This window comes from Uloborus diversus, chromosome 2 (assembly GCF_026930045.1).
Source record: "Uloborus diversus isolate 005 chromosome 2, Udiv.v.3.1, whole genome shotgun sequence".
Lineage (NCBI taxonomy): Eukaryota > Metazoa > Arthropoda > Arachnida > Araneae > Uloboridae > Uloborus > Uloborus diversus.
Window position 1 is genome coordinate 210,787,360 of NC_072732.1, and position 18,350 is coordinate 210,805,709.

Genomic DNA, 18,350 nt, shown 5'->3' on the forward strand with positions numbered 1-18,350 from the left:
AGATGTTCAGATGGGTTTGTGTTTGTTTGCAAAAAGGTTATTAGGGAGAAAGATTGTGACAAAGAAACAATTAGGTACGGTTCATGGTTCAGTTTAAGTCAATTAAAATTAGAAGAGATATTTTTGTTGACATATGAAATAATAATAGGAACAGAGACTGCAGATATTGAAAAGCAATATTTTTTTCATCACATACTTTAGCAGATTGGAGAAATTATATAAACGAAAAAAAATTAAATTATGTAGAATTAAAATCCGAAAAAATGGGGGGGGGGGGGTTGGGAAAATTATTGAAGTTGATGAATCAAAATTTGGAAAACGGAAATGTAATCGGGGTCACGGAGTTGAGGGACAATGGGTTTTTGGAGGGGTTGAACGGGGTTAGAGTATAATTTTTTTGGTTGCTGTTGGTGATAGGGGGAGGGAAACTTTATTTCAAGCCATAAAACAGTGGATATTGCCAGGGACAACAGTTTACTCAGATTGTTGGAGGTCTTACGATACATTAGGGGAAGAGGGATGCAATCATTTAACAGTTAATCATAAATTGCATTTTGTTGGTCCTGTTACTGGCTGCCACACAAACACTATTGAATCCACATGGAGGCACGTAAAAAGTAGTCTACCAGCATTATAATAGGGGGGGGGGGATTTTCAATGTTATTTGGCATATTTGTTTAGAAAGAATTGCGAGTATAAAAACGAGGACATGTTCATGAAATTTTTGGAAATAGTGCGTGAGGTTAATTAGGCAGAATATAAAATTAAGCAAAAATAAGTATTTTATTTTTGTCAAAACTAACACAGTTTAATAATTTTACCATAATAATAAAAAAGGATAATTATTAGAGAGCGGGACATACGTGCATGGCCTGGTGGGGGGGTAAAAGAGAGAAGAATCCAAAAAAAAAGTAAGTGCACTTATTTTTAAGTATTGTGTTCTTAGATAGTTTTTGATATCTTTGTTACATATATTTGCAATGTTTATTGTTTTAATGATTATCTTAAAGTATTTGTTGATCATAAGTTATTAGCTCTACATTCCTGTTGGTGCCAAAAAAGCATCGCCTGGAAAGATGTACGACATATCTTGCATACATCGATCTCTTGGCGACACGTTTTTGGCACCAACAAGGGAAAAGTCGCCAAGGGTGGAATACATCACATCGGTTCCGTAAACGATGATTCATTCATAAATTTAAGTTGAAAATTTTCAACTACACTGCAAACAGTACTCATTTTTAAAGTCTTAAACTAAATTAACATAAACTAGTAACAAAAAGAAGCATACTCTAAAATAATGTTTGAATTGAAAATTTATTTTTGAGTATTAAATTTAAAATTATTAAAATTCCCCTAAGAGCAGAACATATGTGCTAGAGCCAAACTGCCGATATGTGCCAAACTGCTCACCATTTGAAAGAACGGTCGTTCATTTTTTAAGTGAAGGAACGGATCCGTTAATTGTAAGGATTCATTGTTTTTGACTCATTCATTCAAGAACAACACATCCCTAAAATGTGCACCTACCTTGACTATGCGGCATGCAAAAAGAGATGCTTTTAGAACCTTAGTTTCTACTTATCTTGTTCCATGGTTGCCACTCAGAAACGCATCACAACCCAAAATTATGACGTCATCAAGCTTACCAGACCTGAACATTTATCACAATGCAAATTTTGTTTTTAATTTTCAATGTTGTGTTAAAAGTTCAGAAATTCTCAAGGAGGGAATATACAGCATCTGAGAATTTAGTACTTTGATAGGACATAGAGGACAACATATTTTTGTGACATGCCTGCAACTTTTGGATATGTTGCTGGTGTTGGTCCAGGGTAAGATTTAAAAAACATCATTTTCAAAAAGCAATTATATATGCAGGTTGCCTACTGCCCTGCGTTTTGCTCCTCACTTTTTATTCCTTGCAAAACTGGATTGAGCATCTCTGCTTTGGTGAAATGTATAAGTTATTTTACTTTACATATTTCACCAAAACTCTTTAATCATTCTTCTATCATCCTCAAGCAATCTTGAAAATAATGTTATGTGACATACAGTATACCCCCCCCCCCCCCCCCCTCTCTCTACTGTCACGTTCTTGTAATTAGGATGTTTTCTGGCTTATGTATTCTTTTTCTAGTGCCGCCTACCTTCTATTTTCTAAGATTCAAAGTTTTAAAATCTTAGCTAAATATTTTTAAAACTTTAATAACATTAAAAATCTAATTTTTACAAAATGTTGTTTTGAAGTTATAATTACAGACGTGTGAACAGGGCCGATCCTAGGTTGTCGGCCGCCCCTCAAGAGTAATTTGCATAATTTGACTAATCTTTGACGTCCATATAAATATTTCTTCAAATTTCTGTATCAGGTTCTAATTTAAAAAAGAAAACAACAAAAAATCAAGAATGGCGAACTTATAAAAAGGAAGAAAAGTTTTATAATAAGAAACTACTTAGGTACAATTTATATCTTTGAAGAAAGTAATAGATACCAAAATTTACTAGTCTTAAAAACGCATTTTATAGTCTGTCTTCGGTGACAGCAGAGAAAGGACGGAGAAGGGATGCTCCCAGAAAATTATTGAAATTGGCGTACGAAAAATAGTTTTAAGAATCTTTGGTGGTGTTTGGTTGCAAGGAGAAAAGAGTCGGGTATATTCAAGGTGCATGAGAAAATTTTCGAAATTGACGTCAAATATCGCAATTTAAGGAACTTTTTCGAGACTTCAGGGGAAAGGAATGTTGGAGTTCTTCCCTAAAATTCTTTCAAAATTGAAATCAATTTGAAGCTATTTGTTGTGACCGTAGCATAGGAAAGATCGGCGCTCTTCCTGAAAATTTTCCGAAACTGAAGTTTTAAACAAGCAGTTTTGAAAGTTTTCGAAATTGAAGTTTAAAACGCAAATGTAGGCTATCCTTGGTGACGGTAGAGGATCTGGCGGCTTTCCTCCGTACTTTCTTGGCACTATTGTTTCAAAAACCCATTTTTGGCTATATTTGAAAACGATATGGAAAACATGAAAATATTCCGAACTGAAATATTTTTCAGAACTAAAATCCATTTTAGGCTATTTTTGGGAAGGAAGGGTTTTGGATCTCCCAAGCGGATATTTCTAAAAGCGCAATTTTATGCTATTTTTGGTGACGTTAACAAAACTAGGAAGTTTCAGCGGATCTTTCGGATATTATTCGATTATTATATCTGAAAAACACAACTATAGACTTTTGTCCACCTCACTTCGACGATTGATGGGTATATATGTCCTAGTGCAGTAAAAATTTACATAAGTCATGCAATTCTCCTTCAGAGTTTTTAGAAATTGAAGTCCCAAAATCGTATTTTAGGCATTGTTTGATAACGATGGGGCAAAGACCAAGCGGGGGTTCAGTATTCCCCCACGAACTGTTTTTTTTTTGGAACTGAAGTCAATTTCAAACTAAGGGAGTGAGATTAAAGGCCTCTCTAAAGATGCTAATTGAGACTATCTTTGGTAGTAGTGTTTAGGAATGGATTTTGGGGCCCGCCATCGCAAAAATTTCAAAAAAGGAATACGAAAAATAACATTAAGCAATTTTTGATGACATTAAGAAGGGTTGCCGTCTGAAAACACATTTTAGATTTTAAAGCCAACATTTTCAGGCTATGTTTGATTAAGTTAAGGTGGAAGGAGTGAATCAGAGATTTAACTGGATCCTTAAGATCGGTGGTTCAAACAGCAAAATTTTCCGAAATTAAAGTCCTAAAAACGCACAGGCATCGCAGCGTTCCTATATTCCTATATATTCCTATATTTCTGAAAAAGTTCCTATAATTCCTATATTTTCAGTTTCCGATTCCTTTTTTTTTACTTTTCCCCTCGACTTTTGGCTACCGCCTTTTCCGCGATCCACGTGCAGCCGCCATTTTATCTTTCCTACTGTGCAGGGCTCCCAAATGGTTCGCTTTTCCCGCCAAAGTCCGTGTTTTATGGTAAAGTCCGCTTTAGACTTTAAACATTATGGTCTGATTAGTTCGCTTTTATATTGTTTTTACTTAAATATCAGATTTTAAAAGTTTTTCATTTCGTTAAAAGTTACTGTTCTCCCAAGCACGCCGCCGCAGCGCGTGTTAAACGAAGTTCGTACGCCCATGAAAAACCTTGAAAAGTTCTTGGGGGGGGGGGAAGAAAAAAAGGTCACACACACACATTTTCTAGTGTTTGAAAACCTTGAAAAAGTATAAAAAGTTTCTTTATTGCTTGAATTTATTTATTGTTTAGATTGTGCTTGTAATTCTTTTAAAAATATTTCATTAGTGCAATTTTCTGAACATATATATGTGGTGCCGACTCTGGTACACCCTGGTACACTTGCACAGCCCTTCATACATTTTAGCTTTCTTGTATGTAAAACTCGCCAAGAGATGACGACGTAGAGTCCGGCGACAAAACGAACAGCGCCAAGGGCGGTAAAACTTTTTGATTAGTGAATAACTTTGAGGAGACGAAACACGTAAGACGTGATGTAAAGACGAGCAGCAAGACGGCTGCACTTCTGCATTGTAATCATTTTTGTAAATATTAGTTATGTGTAGTTTAGTTATTAAATGTTTAGTAGCTAAAAATTATGTCATCAATGAGTGCTTCTATAAGTGAATACAAGCATTTTCATAGTTATTACCAGTAGCTCGGCGTCCCACAAAAAATTCAGAAGTGGGATTAAGGATCGATATGAGGAACGCCTACACCAAAATTCTTTTGGAGTATAATGTTTGCAAGTGTGATTAACCGGAAAACTAATTGATACTGTTTCCGAAAAAAAAAGAGAGAGAAAGAACTGAGTGAAATGTGACTGTGCCTTGTGAAATATCTGAAATTCTCTGTTGGATAATCTGATTTCAAGCATCCGGAAAAGGGGTGAGTGAATTTATTTTCTTCAAATATGCAGTTGAAAGAGATTAAAAACATTGACTTTGCGCTCAGAAACTTTAAGCGAGAAAAAATAGTGCTTCTCCACCGTTTTATATTTTCTGATAACGGGAATAGTTCCAATAGAAAGCGCTTAAGAAATTTTACGGGATTTGAATACAACCCAGAATCAGATGAATTCAAAAATAAATTAAAAGACATTGAGAAAAACTTTTCTCTTAACGAAATAATAACTATTGCAAATTTTTTGAACATTCCCTTGGAAGGAAATAAATCTGAGTTGGCAAAAAACATTCTCTCCTTTCTGACAGATATTACTGCCCTGTCAAAGATCTCGGAACCTTCCCAGTCAGAAGATGACTCATTCTCGGATCATCAGCAGTCCGGTCAGAACGAGGAAGTTATTAGTGACGATTTATGTGTTGGAATTGAAAACAAAGTAGCACCGCCGCCTGTAATTAATTATTCTGATTCAGGCAATGTTTTGGCTACGAGCTATCTTTTACATTATTCTGATATTGAACACTCCCTGCCGAAATTTAATGCAGAACCGCATGAGAACATTTCTTCTTGGGTAGAAACTTTTGAAAGTGTTTCTAAGTTATTTAACCTTACTGAAGTTCAAAAATTTATTTTTGCTAAACGCTGTTTTGGAGGAAATGCCGCATTATTTATCAACACCGAACAAAATATTAATTCTTATGAAAAATTAAAGAAAGCGCTAATCAGCGAATATTCCACACAAGTTAATTCGGCTTCGCTTCATAGTTTAATGAGCGAGCGTAAAATGCGACATTCTGAGACTACGCAAGAATATTTTTTAAAGATGAAACAATTGGCTCTTTCTGGACGTATTGATGACATATCTCTTATCAGTTATGTAATAAAGGGAATTCAAGATAAACCGGAAAATAAAACAATTCTTTATGGAGCGCGCGATATGAATGATTTTAAAGAAAAACTCAAAGTATACGAAGTAATGAAAAATGATTTGGCTAGAAATGAGAAACCTTTCGACAGAACCAAGCAAAAAATGTCAAATGATGATCGCTTAAAAAAGAGTGGGTATACTTCCAATTTCAAAAGAGATTTAAACAATAAAAATAAGATACACTATGAACAAAATAATGAGAAGACGCAATATAACACCAACAAGGAAAATTACAGAGAAAAAATTTGTTACAATTGCGGTTTGAAAAACCACATTTCAAAAAATTGTGTACACAAGGATAAGGGACTTAAATGTTTTCACTGCGAAAATTTTGGACACAAAGCTTCTAATTGCCCTAATAAGAAACCAGACGTTGCTCATTTAAATGTTCCAAAGAAGAAAAATTTAAATAAAGAAGTAAAAATTGGTAACTCAATGGTAAAAAATGCTATTGTCGATTCAGGGTCACAAGCCACATTAATCCGGGAATCGATTTTCAAAAAAATGAATTCTCTTGGTGAGCGATTTCAATTACTTCCTTTAAATACTGTTTTGTCAGGATTCGGTAAATGTCAAGTAAAACCAGTTGGAGTTTTTGAGAGTGATATTCAAATTGACAATTTTAAATGTAAAGCAGATGTAGTTGTGGTGAATAACGAAATAATGGCTTGCGATGTAATTATCGGACTAAATGTTTTGATGCAAGGAATAACAATAATTGATGATAATGGTGTTACGATTCAAGCTAAACCCAAAGATGCAGAACATTATGATGTTTTATCTGTCTTGCCAATTAATGTATGTGTTGAAGAAGTTGAAATGAATATTTCTCCTGATATTCCTCATGATTTAAGATCTAAAGTAAATACATTGATTTCCAACTATGTGCCTCAAAAAATTAAAACCACTAATGTTGAGTTAAAAATTTTGGTAAAAAATGACGTACCTATATCTCATCATCCCCGTCGGTTGGCATTCTCAGAAAAAATGATCGTCGAAGCTCAGGTTGCCGAATGGTTAAAAGAAGGTGTAGTGGAACCCAGTTCCTCTGAGTATTGCAGTCCAGTGGTTATTGTAAAAAAGAAAGATGGGACACCGCGCGTATGCATTGATTATAGAAAACTAAATAAGGTTATAGTAAAAGATCGATTTCCTCTTCCACTAATTGAAGATATTTTGGATAGACTGCAGGGCTCCAATATTTTTAGTACTATTGACCTCAAAAACGCTTTTTTTCATGTAAATGTAAGTGAAGAGAGCAGAAGATATACGTCATTTGTAACGCATGAAGGACAATACCAATTTCGCCAAGTCCCTTTCGGATTATGTAACTCTCCGGCGGTCTTTACAAGATATATCAACACTATTTTTCGAGAATTAATTAATAAGGGTATTGTTTTGCCTTATATGGATGATATAATCATTTTGTCTTCCTCTCCCGAAGAAGGTATTGAACGCCTTGAACTGGTCTTAAAAACTGCAAGCGAATACGGACTTGAAGTAAATTTTAAGAAGTCCCATTTCTTGAAAAAACGTATTGATTTTTTAGGACATGTAATCGAGGGTGGAAATATTTTCCCATCTACTTTAAAAACTAAAGCAGTTCTTAATTTTCCAGAGCCGACTAATTTGAAAAAGGTTCAAAGCTTTTTAGGTTTAACAGGATATTTTAGGAAGTTTATCCCGAAATATTCCATAATAGCTAGGCCGTTAAGTGATCTCTTGAAAAAGGATCGAAAATTTCATTTTGGAGTCGAAGAAAAACATGCGTTCAACCAATTAAAAATGTTGTTAGCTGACACACCTGTTTTGGGAATCTACAACCCTAAATTTGAGACTGAACTTCATACGGACGCTAGCCTAGAAGGGTATTCTGCAATTTTAATGCAAAAACCACCGAATGAAAAGAATTTTCATCCAACCTATTTCATGAGTAGAAAAACGACTGATGCCGAAAAGAAATATTCTAGTTATGAACTTGAGGCCCTAGCCGTCATCGAAGGGATAAAGAAGTTCCGTGTTTACCTTTTGGGTATCCATTTCAAAATTGTAACCGATTGCGCCGCGTTTGAGAAAACGTTGTCAAAACGAGACTTATGTACCCGTGTAGCTCGTTGGGCTTTGTTACTACAGGAATTTAATTATGACATTGAACATCGTCCCGGAAGCAAGATGCCACATGTTGACGCTCTCAGCCGCTCCCCTATCGACGTGTTTTGCATTTCAGTCGATAATTTGTTGCCACAGCTGAAATCAGCTCAAGATAAAGATACTAAAATTAAAACTATTAAGGAATTACTTAAAATTTCAGATTATGAAGATTATTGTGATAGAAATGGAATATTATATAAATTTGTTGAAGGTAAAGAATTAGTGGTTGTGCCAGAGAATATGCAAACAGAGATAATAAGAAATGCGCACGAGAAAAGTCACTCAGGTATCAAGTATACTGAAAAGGAAATAGAAGAATATTATTTTATCCCAAAACTAAGACAGAAAATAGAAAAAATAATAGGAAATTGTGTCCATTGTATACTTCTGAACCATAAAAAGGGAAAAAAAGAAGGTCTTTTGCATCCATTGCATAAAGAAGACGTCCCACTGAAAACGTATCATGTTGACCACATTGGACCCTTAGAAAGTACTAACAAAAATTACAAACACATTTTTGTTGTAGTTGACGCCTTTACTAAGTTTGTATGGATCTACCCAACAAAAACAACAACGTCTGCTGAAACCATAGCCAAATTAGAGCTTCAAAAGACTGTATTTGGAAACCCTTCACAAATAATATCCGATAAAGGACCAGCATTTACTTCCAGTGAATTTGCTGATTACTGCGCAAAAGAAGGCATTAATCATCATTTTATAACGACAGGATTACCAAGAGCAAATGGCCAAGTCGAACGAATTAATCAAACAATTATTGCAATTCTTTCTAAATTGTCCTTGGAAAACCCTGCTCAATGGTACAAGCACACGAATAAACTGCAACAAGCCATTAACTCAACATATCAAAGAAGCATAGATAAAACTCCATTTGAATTACTTTTTGGAACGAAGATGAAGGTTGCAGGACTTGAAAACCTGAAAGAAATGATTGAAGTTGAATTTCAAGCCAGTTTTGAAGCCCAAAGAGAAGATATGAGAAAACATGCAAAGGAACAAATTTTTAAAATTCAGGAAGAAAACAAGAAGACATACAATTTACGAAGGAAAAAACCGAAGCCTTACGAAGTTAACGATTTGGTCGCCATCAAAAGAACGCAATTTGGACCTCACCTAAAACTTAAACCGAAGTACCTAGGCCCGTACAGAATAACGAAGGTGAAAGGAGGAAATACGTTTGATGTCATCAAAGAAGGAACTCACGAAGGACCAAACTGCACATCAACATGCGCAGAATTCCTTAAACCATGGAACAACTCTTCGGAATGTTAATTAAAAAAAAAAAGATTAAAAGAAGCAAAGAAGTGTAAAAAATAGAAGAAAAGAACACCGACTTTTTGTAACCAACTGTCCATACTTTCAATTTAAAGACGAAAAACGAATACCAAAAGAAGACGAAAAAGATGAAAGAAAACACAAATGACGAAAGAAAGACGAAGCAAATGATAAAAGACGAAACGCACGACGACGAAGATTTTTTTTTAAAGACGAAGGTGAATTTTTTAAAGACGAAGACGATATTTTTTAAAGACGAAGACGATATTTTTAAAGACGAAGACGATATTTTTTTAAAGACGAAGACGATATTTTTTTAAAGACGAAGACGATATTTTTTTAAAGACGAAGACGATATTTTTTTAAAGACGAAGACGATATTTTTTTAAAGACGAAGACGATATTTTTTTAAAGACGAAGACGATATTTTTTTAAAGACGAAGACGATATTTTTTTAAAGACGAAGACGATATTTTTTTAAAGACGAAGACGATATTTTTTTAAAGACGAAGACGATATTTTTTTAAAGACGAAGACGATATTTTTTTAAAGACGAAGACGATATTTTTTTAAAGACGAAGACGATATTTTTTTAAAGACGAAGACGATATTTTTTTAAAGACGAAGACGAATTTTTTTTCAAAGACGAAGACGAAGAAATATTTTTAAAGACGAACAATTTTTAAAGACGGACAGTTTTCATTTGCAGACGAACATTTTTGTGAAGACGAAAAATTTTAAGACGAGCAAAATCAAAGACTGAAAATTTGAAGATGAAAAACTTTTGCAACCAATTTAATTTTAGTTTAATTGTTGTTTTGTTTTTGTTTTTTTGCTTACTATATTTTCAGGTTCGCCTGGAGGTCCAGTCGAGTGCAGGACGGCCGAACTTGTGGTGCCGACTCTGGTACACCCTGGTACACTTGCACAGCCCTTCATACATTTTAGCTTTCTTGTATGTAAAACTCGCCAAGAGATGACGACGTAGAGTCCGGCGACAAAACGAACAGCGCCAAGGGCGGTAAAACTTTTTGATTAGTGAATAACTTTGAGGAGACGAAACACGTAAGACGTGATGTAAAGACGAGCAGCAAGACGGCTGCACTTCTGCATTGTAATCATTTTTGTAAATATTAGTTATGTGTAGTTTAGTTATTAAATGTTTAGTAGCTAAAAATTATGTCATCAATGAGTGCTTCTATAAGTGAATACAAGCATTTTCATAGTTATTACCAGTAGCTCGGCGTCCCACATATATTCGATATGATTTATCGCGAAAAATTGCTTTCGTGTTTGAGGTTTCAATCCTTTTGCATCTTGTTAATATTTTGATTCTTTTTATAATCCAAAGTGATTTTGACATGTGCTTACCTTAGCTTAACTTATTTTTCGTTTAATTTCAATAATTAATGAAGGAATTATTTTGGAAACCATGGCAACATTGAACTTACTCGGCTCGGACGCGGAAAAATGCTTCTCGCTTTTGAAATTTCAATCCTTTTGCATCTTGTAAATATGTTGATGTTTTCCACAATTAGAAGTTATTTTAGTATATGCTACTTTAGTTTAGCTTATTTTTCGTTTGATTTTAATAATTAACGAAGGAAATATTTTGGAAACCATAACAATAACATTGAGCTTATTCGGACTTCACAGAAAATTGCATCTCGCGTTTGAAATTTCAATCCTTTTGCATCTTGTGAACATTTTGATGTTTTTGGCAATTTGAAGTTATTTTGACGTATGTTTCTATAGATTGGCTTATTTTTCGTTTAATTTCAATAGTTAATCAAGGAAATATTTTGGAAACAATAACATTAAGCTTATTCGGACTTCGCGGAAAATTGCATCTCGCGTTTGAAATTTCAATCCTTTTGCATCTTGTGAACATTTTGATGTTTTGACAATTGGAAGTTAGGCAGCTAATTTGCCTTTTGATGCTTCCTTGTGTTTAAATGAATGGTCCTCTCAAGATCCTCTTTTTAATCCTAACTGGTCCTCTTTAGTCCTCTTTTTGATTGAAATTGGTCCTCTTTTACCCTTTTCTAAAACTAAAATGTGTTGGGAGCCCTGCATTAGTTTCTAGAAAAGTGAAATTTTATCTGCACAGTTGCATTCCATCCTCATTGATTTGGAGGCTTTGGTATGAACTTAAAGAAACGGTTTTGATTACTAAAATGCAGTTTCCTAACGACTTCTCATTTATTTATTTTGAAGTAATTTAAAAACCTATTTTAACTTAAATTTTCCAAAATGCATGTTTTTGTAAACAAGTGCAAGGTTCTATTTATTAATTTTTTTTATGAAAGTAGTAAAAACTAACCCCCCCCCCCTCACTTTTTGTACTTTAAAACTTCGGGACAGTGGTGGCCACCAATTTTTTAGGTCTGGATTATTTTGCTTTAATGACCAAATATTTCTAAATCAAATATATATTTTACTGGGTGTCCTTCAAAGTCATGGGAAATCGTGGATTTCAACTATGATCGAATTTGGTACTGAAAAGTCAGGATTTTCAGGGGGGAAAAATGGTCAAAAAGTATCATATCAGCAGAGCTGCCAAGTGCTCCGTTTTTCCCGGAGTTTCTCCGATTTTTATTGCGTACTCCGAAAATCCGATTTATTCCAAAAAACTCCGATTTTTCGACTTTTCTTCACTTTTCGTTTTCAGATGAAATTTCCTTATCCTTGAAGGCAGGAATTATGTACAAACTCAACAAAAGAGAAGACAATTTGATGCTTTGGAAGCATTAGTATCAGGATAAACACTGAGGAGAGCGACGATTGGAGAACATCAGTTTTTGATCGAGCATTTCAGCTGCACGCGTGTAAAACATCGCCGCCATGTTTGGTCATTCACAAGATAGAAGTCGACGATGCTAAGTGCCTAAGTTTTCAAAGACAGAGCAGATTTGGGTGTTTTTCTTAACTGAAAAATCATTAAAGTAAAGTAAAATGTGCTACATTTTTTTTTTTAATATTTTAAATAATTTTCCTCAGAAATGAAAAAAATCATACTATTTAAAATTTCATCTTATCCTCACTGCTTTGGAAGTTATTGTGCTAAATATTCTCAATAAAATTGTAGTTTCATGAGGATTTTAAGTTATTTGTATGGAACAAATTCAAACATTTCTATCCTAATTTTTGACTTAGTCGCCATATTTGGTCATTTTGTGAGATTTAAGCACTTAAATCTCTTTTAGTGACCTAGTTTCCAAAAACGGAATAAGATGCATTTTGCAATGCAAACTATTGAAAATAATTCAAAATAGGCCTTTTTTTTTTTCCAGAAAATTCTTAATTATTTTCTTGAAATATGCAAAAAAAAATTTTTCAGAATATTATGTTATCCTCATTGGTTTAGATGCTAATCTACTAAATACTGATTATTTCGTCTAAATTATAGTTTTTAAGGATTATTAATTATTTATAGTCACTTTTTGCAACTAATTCAAAAATCTATTACCCAATTTTTTTTCGTAGTCGCCATGTTTGGTCATCCGCAAAATGTAAGTTGACGAGACTATTAATTGCCTAAGTTTCCGAAAATAGAATTGTATATTTATCTCAATACAAACTATTAAAAATAACATACAATGCAAAAAAAAGAAAGAAAAATATGTTTTTTTAAAGGGAAATTTTATCTGTATTTGATCTTCATTGTCTTGGAGGCTTTGTAGAAGCTATTTCATTTGAACTGCCGTTTCCTGTTGACTTCTCATTTATTTATTCTTTTTGCAGAAAGAATCAGAAACCTATTCTAACTTAAATTTTCCATATGTAAAAAAAGTATTGAATAATACTCTTTTAGAATGTGCAAAGTCCTATTCATTAATTTATTTTGAAAGTTGTAAAAACTCCCCCCCCCCCCCATTTGTATTTCAAAATTTAGCGATAGTGTTGGCCACTAAAATTTTGGGGTCTAGTGGTCACTTGGAAAATTCCTGAGACTTGATCTTTATTATGAAGTTACATAAGAGCTCTACTTCCATGCACGAGAAGTAAATTGTGTATTTTATTCTTCAATATGTTCTTATGCAATGCATGTTTAATACACGTATATGCATTAAATATTTAAAAAGAGGGTGCAGTTTTATTAAATCAAACAGTCATGTTTTTTTTACTTTTCAATATGTAGCTACGTAACGATGCTTTTTTTTTTGGTAAAATTTCATTTTAATCTTGGTTGTAGCTTTGCTGAAAATCAAACATGAAAATTCAGAAAAGCATAATAATGGTGTTTAAAACATATAGAAGCTTGTGGTACAGAAGGAAGGCTTAGCAAAGGCCACGATTTCTTGCTCCTATTTTAACCCTCGTTGCTCCTATTTTTTCCCTTCATTGCTCCTATTTTTTTTATCTTGAGGTTGGCAGCTATGTATCAGGGATTTTTCTGAAAAAAAAAAACACAGTATACATTTAAATTTTTAATTTGCATACATTTAAATTTTTACCTGAACACTTTTTTCTAGAAAAGAAAAGGAAATTCACAATAATTTCTTTTTCACAAAAATAAAGAAAATTCACAAAAAATATTTTGCTTTTTCGCATAACGGGGACTTAAAAAATGAAACCTGGATTGACCCCTGATATTACTGTGACATGTGACTTTGATTTCAGCATAGCACATGTTTCAACAACTTATAAAACTTTAAGTTTGGCTTTTACTGCATTGTCAAGTGATAACATAAATTAGAACAGAACTTCACAAATTTCATTCTACTGTACAGCTTGCCCATCGCAGTATCGGATCATGCAAAATCTTTCATTAAAAATTAGATTAGTGACACAACTATTTTAAGAAAGATTTGTGTTCATCTACAAAAAGTTTGTCTATTTTTTTTTATTTTTAAAGAAGTATGCCTTAATATGTTTAGTACAAATTACAGTTTTACGCTCTTTTACTGTTTGTAAAATTGATTTTGTGTGTATTTTTAGACTTATTTATGCGTATGTATTGCACTTATGTCAGGTAGTGTAATTACATGTTTTTAATCGAATAGTAGTATTGCATTTTGAAAAAAAAAAGTCATACTGGCGAGCTTTGTTATTGAAATTCCTGTATATCCTTTTTTTTTTCAAAATATTCCTATATTATTTCGAAAAATTCCTATATTGTTTGCAGAAAATTCCTATATTTTCCATCGAATTCCTATATTTTTTTAAGAAAATTCCTATATTTTCCTATATTTTTGTTGGCAAATGTCACTTCTATCCCTGAACGCAATTTTAAGCCTTCTTTAGTCTCGTTAAATAAGTCATGGCATCCTTTTGGATCTTCGTTTTGGAGCTACGTTTAAATTTACTACCCGGGACAAGAGCCCTGATCTGAAACCGGACAGTTCATTCGTGATTTTAATTCTAAAAAAATGTTCTAAAGGGGGAAAATTAAAAAAATTTAGTTTGTCATTGATATATGTTTAACTCTCAGGGGAGTCGCAATTTTCCACTGTCTCTCCACGCATCCGCAATTGTTGAAAACAGAATTTGTTGTTTGAAATGCTTGCGAGAGTATCTAATCAGTATAGGATTTTTTAAATATAATATATAAAATATGTCTTCATTGTTTAGGTCTATAAAAGCTTGGTGGTAAACATTAGCGGCCGCCCTGGGTCCTGGCACCCTTTCATGCTTCAGGAGGGGACCTTTTCCCTCATCTCTCCTCCCTTGTATCCATGCTTGATTACCGGTTCTGTCACAAATTTTGCAACCAAATTAAGCATGTGTGTAAAGAGTAGATATTAATGGACAATAAACCAACACCATGTTCCCTAACAATCTATTTTTCTTAAACTATGCTATGCTGTCGGGAAATCGGCTCTTACTTTGATAATTGAACATTTAAAATTCAGCATATTTACTTGTTTTATTGTAAGTTATCTTGTGAGAAATTCTTGAGGAATCTTGCTTGATTAAAAAAACTATGATGCGGCCTGCGGCCGCCCCTTGCTTTGGCCGCCCTTGTGCGGTGCACAACCTGCACACCTGCTAGGATCGGCCCTGCGTGTGAACATGAGAAATTATTCACGTGATGTATCATAACTTGTATTCTTGTTATCCAGGGTTGTTTGGTTTGAACCACGTTGGTTTAAACCATGCTTTAAACCAATTTTAAAAACCTGTGTTTTTTCAAAAATGTTTTTTTTGACAAATTTAATAGTTTTCCCCCAAATGTTTTCCTAAGTTTTACACATTATTGTAAAGAATAAAATCTAATTATTACAAAGTAACTAACAAAGCTTTATGGGTAACTTACAGAATTAAATAATTTTGGAACTTATAATTGTCAAGGTAATGCAAGTTTGCTCAATAATTTTTTTAAAAAATCTATGCAGGTTTTCTATAGGTACATAAATATACAAGGCAGACCAACTAAGTTTTTCTAAAATTAAATGGAAAAAAAAATCTAAGTACTAGCTCTTTTATAATTTTTATTAATCATTATTTTTCAGTCTTAGCATTTCAAAAAAAGTTCAAAAAGCATATTTCAACTAAAACTTCATGTACTATCTCATTTGCTTGATTACTTAAGATTTATTGAGATAGATTATGTACCATTGAAGAAAGTGTAAAAATATCCTAGCACTAGAATATTTAAATGAAAAAAGACAAAATATAGCTAAAAAAGTCGAAGAACACACGTTAGAGTAGGCATAAAATTGCGCTTATACCTGCATTTTTTTTGTATCCCCCGATAGTCAATGCAGTCACAGCAAGAAAAGAAAATGTATAAAATTATGAAATAAGAAAACATTCATGTAACTCTGTGCTCTTTAAAAAAAAAATTAATGTCTAATTTTCACCTTTCAAAAAACTTTTTTTTTTAAATCCTAATATAATAGTCTCATGTAATGTATGAATGGTGAAAGAATCAATAAACATTAATTTTTATGAGTCTTCGTTATTAAAATATGTTAAGAGTATTTTCATTCAAGTTTGTACTGAGGCTTTTAATTAAAATATTTTTTTTTCTTTGATATAAAAAAAAATTGTATTTCTAAATGCATTAAACCAAGAGAAATAATCTCTACAATCGAAAACGAATGATTTTCTTAAAACCTACTTGTCTTGTTTCTATAATTATCACTGATAACTTAGGTAAATAAATTACATGATTTGTAACTTTATCTAAAAATTTTAGACAAAATGCATTGATCTTTTGATTTTTAGTTGTTTAATGTACATTCGACTTATGATTCATTTGTAGATAGTGCAAAATACTTTCCCATGTTTAAGAATTCATGTTTTTAATTATACTTTTACTTTTTTTATAGCTGATAGCTATGATTATGAATTAACTAATTTTCAAGAATTTATTCTTGGTTATTTGTAATTAATAATGTCTGAACTATCACATTAAATTGTTTCTTTGATTATTTATACCAAGACCCATTTACGTATTGTATTTTTTGTAATAGATAAAGATTTTTCAAACAATATTCTACTATAGAAATCTCTAAGTATGAGGCAAAAAGAATAAAACAAGATTTGATATAACAGTAAAAGTTCCATTAAAATGTAAAAAAATCGGCCTTATTCGATTAAACAGAATCATAGGCTCCATTAATTAGTCTGCTATATAAATATTTCATGTCCCTGAAAGATTCCATAGAATGTAAAGTGAGGAGTATACATTGGGGATGATGTAAACAATACTTTTTGTTTTTTGCAAGGTGAAAAGTAAACAAGTTGTCAAGTACGCTAGTACTCATATTCTACATTCTTGCCGAAAATTTCCAAGTGTACACAAAATTATGATGAAAATTTGTAAGTAAATGCAGAAAAAATACAGATACTGCTATATAAAAAAAAATGCAGTAAGTAATTTAATATATGTAAATGATATGAAATGTTTCAAATGATTCGGATCAACCACTGGTCTCCCTAGCTACTGTTTTATTTCTTACTAATGCAAGTGGGCTTTTAGTACTTTTGTATTCGTGGATCGCCAATAATATTAGAAACTAGTATATGTGATGGTTAAATGTAAGCCAATGATGATCTAATGTTGCTGTTCACATCCTGATGGTGCATGATGTTAAACATCTTATGAGGCATAAAGTAGGAGCTTTTTTAAAAAATTTAAACCATTCTTTTTTAATGTGATTAATAACAAGTTGATGTTCATATAAGATTTCTAATACTTTTCAAAGCTAATGCATGCACTATATAATGCAGCAAAGTTTGTGGTTGCCCTGATTTTCCTGATAAAAAAATATTTTGGCCCGATATTTGACCTTTAGCCCCGATATTTCCTGATGTTGATATTATATTTCGATATCTTACTACTATTATATATGCGAAAGTTTGTCTGTATGGATGTTTGTTACACTTTCACACAAAAACTACTGAATGGATTTTGATGAAACTTTACAATAATATAGCTTATGCATCAGAATAACACATAGGGTAGTTTTCGTCCCATTATGGGGGGCAAAACCCCCTTAGGGGGGCAATAAAACACAATTTTCGTATGAATTCTCTAATATGGGGATGAGAAAATGCTTGCACATATTAACATTATATGTCCATCGAAAGCTCTGATTTTTCTGCTGAAGATGGCACCTGTTCAAAATTTCTAAGTAGAATAAAAAACGAGTTATGAGCTTTTTAGTTCCATGTTCGAAAGCTTTCCTTAACTCAATACAATATTTAGTGTATCATCTCAACTCTCTGTCGATAACGACGATTGTTCTATTGTTGACTATCTTTGCTTTTCGTGACTGTTCAAGGCTTTTCTCAAGTCGAATCTTGAAGTAAGATTTTTGCACAAGATTGGCAAATAATACATGGATTTGGCTGATTTTTTTCCATTTTAATGCAACTTTTAGGCAATTAATGGTTTTTTTTTATTCATTTGTATTGACTGGGTATTTAATCGATCAGCTGGAATCTAGCCAAACTTTTTTTGTAGAATCATTTCAATAGCTAAGACATTTGGCATTTTTTTCAACTGTCACTGTTTTTGAAGCTAAAGACTAAGCAATACTGTTTCTCGGTTTTCACCATGTAACCAAATATCGCCATTTCTTTAATATTTCTTTCTTTAAATTTGTTAACAC

The 18,350-nt window shown here is 32.7% G+C and overlaps 1 long non-coding RNA gene across 2 annotated transcripts in view; it reads left to right on the top strand.

Annotated features, from left to right (window-relative positions):
* LOC129217661 (uncharacterized) overlaps positions 1–18,350 on the top strand; it is a 28,911-nt gene that overhangs the window by 3,117 nt on the left and 7,444 nt on the right. Inside the window, exon 1 of one of the 2 annotated variants that reach the window (XR_008580244.1) lies at positions 1,241–1,835. The exons of the other annotated variant lie outside the window; for it this stretch is intronic. This is a non-coding gene — a long non-coding RNA (uncharacterized LOC129217661). Of the gene's footprint in view, positions 1–1,240; positions 1,836–18,350 lie in introns of those variants that run through there. 2 annotated transcript variants of the gene reach the window in all.